A 3,259-nucleotide genomic window follows, 5' to 3' on the forward strand; every position below is an offset into this window, starting at 1 on the left:
AGCACAGGCTCCGGACGCGCAGGCTCAGCGGCCATGGCTCACGGGCCCAGCCGCTCCGCGGCATGTGGGATCTTCCCGGACCAGGGCACAAACCCGTTTCCTCTGCATCGGCAGGCGGACTCTCAACCACTGCGCCACCAGGGAAGCCCTCTATGGAATATTTATAGTAAAACTCATTCTCAAGGAGAAAATTGTTAAGAGGGCCAAGCTTATTTGGACAATTCACTTTTCAGCTTTGGCCTCCCGAGGTCCTTCCATGAGCATTGATATGATTGGCCGGTGGAAGATAGTTCTCTTTTCCTTCCTGGCTGCTTGACGATTAACTGCCATCATGAACAACACGGTAACTATCTGATCCAGGAAGTTCATGACCAACCGAATACTTTAGCGGAAATAAATGATCATCGATGTCCTTCATCCTGGGAAGGCAACAGTACCTAAGACAGAAATTCAGGAAAAACTAGCCAAAATGTACAAGACCACACCAGATGTCATCTTTGTGTTTGGATTCAGAACCCGTTTCGGTGGTGGCAAGACAACTGGCTTTGGCATGACTTACGATTCCTTGGATTATGTGAAGAAGGATGAGCCCAAACACAGACTTGCAAGACATGGCCTGTATGAGAAGAAAAATATCTCAAGAAAACAGCGAAAGGAATGCAAGAACAGAATGAAGAAAGTCAGGGGGACTGCAAAGGACAATGTTGGTGCTGGAGATGAAGAAATGAAGTGTCCAGCAGTGAGCTGGAGATTGGGCAGCAGAAGGAATAAAGACTCTGCAGTGATTGTATCTTTGGTGATTGTGCAGATTTTTCATGAGAGAGTTAATAAACTAAGACTTTAAAAAAAAAAAAAAAAAGACGGTGAGGTTCTATCTTTGATCTTAGGAGTGGAAGACATTCTTCTCCTAGGCAGTTCCTTGATCTCAAAGCCCTAACTCCACTGGGACTAATAAAATTCTAAGCCCAGGCCTATCCTGAGATTCTTTCCTTAGCCCCTACTTAGATGTTCTCATTTGGCATGACTTTCCCAGGACTGTCTCCCTGCCTCATGTCCACATCTGCTTGGTCCTCATGGTTTAACATTAGAAAAGAGATGAATCACAGCCTTATACTATGTTAAAGACCACTACCATCTACTCGGTGACAGCTGCCTATATTCAAATTATAATGCCTAAGAAATCACAACCAGATTCTAACATAGTGTGCATTATAACCTTCATCTAACATCCCTGAAAACAAATTTAAAAGCTGTTCACTCAAATAATGACTCTCATCAATCAAATAGAAAAAATGGGGGGGAGGGCAAAGAGTTGGTCAAAGTGACTTCTGCGTCTTGCAGTCTCTGAGAATAACAAGAAAACATGGAAAAAAAATAAAAACCATTGGCTTGAAAGCATTAGGAAACTAGCAAAATATGGGCTATATTCCAGAACAAGATGTGGTAGAAAATGAACTCCAGAGACATACAGTAACATCTGGTCTACTTTTGCACATGTGGCACTTGCCAATTCTGGAGAGATAGCTGAGAAGTGCTTTTGACAGCTCAAATGGTGAGGGGGATAAAAATTGAAGTCAAAGACCCACCGAAGATAAGGGCGTTGGAAAACATCCCCTATATTGCTTTGGAAAACCAAAGAGTTGCATCTGAGAATTAAGGGCGAACTAGAATTAATTAACCAACCACCAAAAAGACAGCAGCCAGGGTTTCCCTGGTGGCACAGTGGTTGGGAGTCTGTCTGCTAATGCGGGGGACACAGGTTCAAGCCCTGGTCCAGGAAGATCCCACATGCCGCGGAGCAACTAGGCCCGTGTGCCACAACTACTGAGCCTGTGCTCTAGAGCCCGCGAGTCACAACTACTGAAGCCCTTGTGCCTAGAGCCCGTGCTCCTCAACAGGAGAGGCCACTGCAATGAGAGGCCCGTGCACCGCAGCAAAGAGTAACCCCTGATCAATGCAACTAGAGAAAGCCCGCGCGCAGCAACAAAGACCCAACGCAGCCAAAAAATAATAAATAAATTTATTAAAAAATAAGAAAGACAGCAGCCCTATTACCACCTCATCTGCATAGCCCAGAAAATCTGTTTCAGAAATGACCCCAGGTTGCTTGCACCCATGTGAGCCGCAGACATAAATAAAAATCCTCTCTAATGAAATATAGTATCATCTGTAGTAGAATTCACATTTCTAATTCTCTTTTAGATGCAGGAAAAGATTGCACATCCCCACGCACTTGAATTTGGGAGCACAAATGTGACTTGCCCAGGCAGTGAAGTAGTTAAAACCCAGGACAAAATTCTTCAATATCTCTTGCTGGCCTTATAGATATAGCCAAGAAGAATAAAATAAAGAACCTCTCAGAGGGCACAGCCAGGGATGACCTAAAAAAAAAGAATGGATTGGGGAAGACTTCCCAGGGAGCAGAATTGCCTAAGTCCTCAGGATAGGGGGCTGTTGAAATGTATTCTCAGGATGATCCGTGTTACTACGGCCTAGGAACTTCTGTAGGTCCCCCACTCTTCCTCTCTCAGAATGAAAATGCTTATTGTAATTACTGTCCCTATTCCACCACTGTATGAAGCAGAACATCAAGAGCTGCCACATCTGGGCATGATATAAAGACTACTGCACATCACACCTAATGGAGAAACAGCGTCACCAAAAGATCCTGAATTTTCAGGTCAATGATATTTTGGGGGGGGGGGGCGGTCTCTGAATTAGTCACCTTTGGGAAAGAGTGGGCACGTTTGACATGCAGCAAAGACAATGAGCCTAACGTTTGGTGATGAGAAGAGCAGTCTGTGTAGAAATTAGTGTCTCTCCCCATTTCCAGTTTTCCTCTCTTTCTAGGCCCATGCAAGGATTGTATTTCCCCATCTCCTTGATTTGGCCAGTGAAATGTTAATAGAAGTGATATGTGCATTTACAGGCAGAATTATTTAAAATATAATTCTCCAATTTTCCTCTATCTTGGCAATTATAGAAGCAACTGTCAATATGAAGATGCTGTAAGAGTAAAGCAAGCTGAAATACTACATTGATACATGTGAGTAATAGTGATACCAGAGAGTTATCCGGTTTCCCTTACATGAGAAAAAAAAAAAACTTCTTTTTATTAAGCCACTGAGATTTTGAGGTTGTTATCATAGCCTGAGAAAGATTATCTGATACTTTAATCTAGACTCTAAATTATTTCTCATTTCCCTTGCAAAGTAATATTTTTTATTCCTATTGTTTTTGTTTTAAGTTCAATTTATTT

At 42.8% G+C, this 3,259-nt stretch overlaps 1 pseudogene; it reads left to right on the forward strand.

Moving 5' to 3' along the window:
- The first annotated feature begins 331 nt into the window (after window positions 1-331).
- LOC114903069 lies at window positions 332-844 on the forward strand (annotated as a pseudogene).
- Window positions 845-3,259: the final 2,415 nt, after the last annotated feature.

This window comes from Monodon monoceros, unplaced genomic scaffold (genome assembly GCF_005190385.1).
Source record: "Monodon monoceros isolate NGI ecotype Baffin Bay Population unplaced genomic scaffold, NGI_Narwhal_1 Super_Scaffold_20, whole genome shotgun sequence".
In the NCBI taxonomy this organism is placed as follows: Eukaryota; Metazoa; Chordata; class Mammalia; order Artiodactyla; family Monodontidae; genus Monodon; species Monodon monoceros.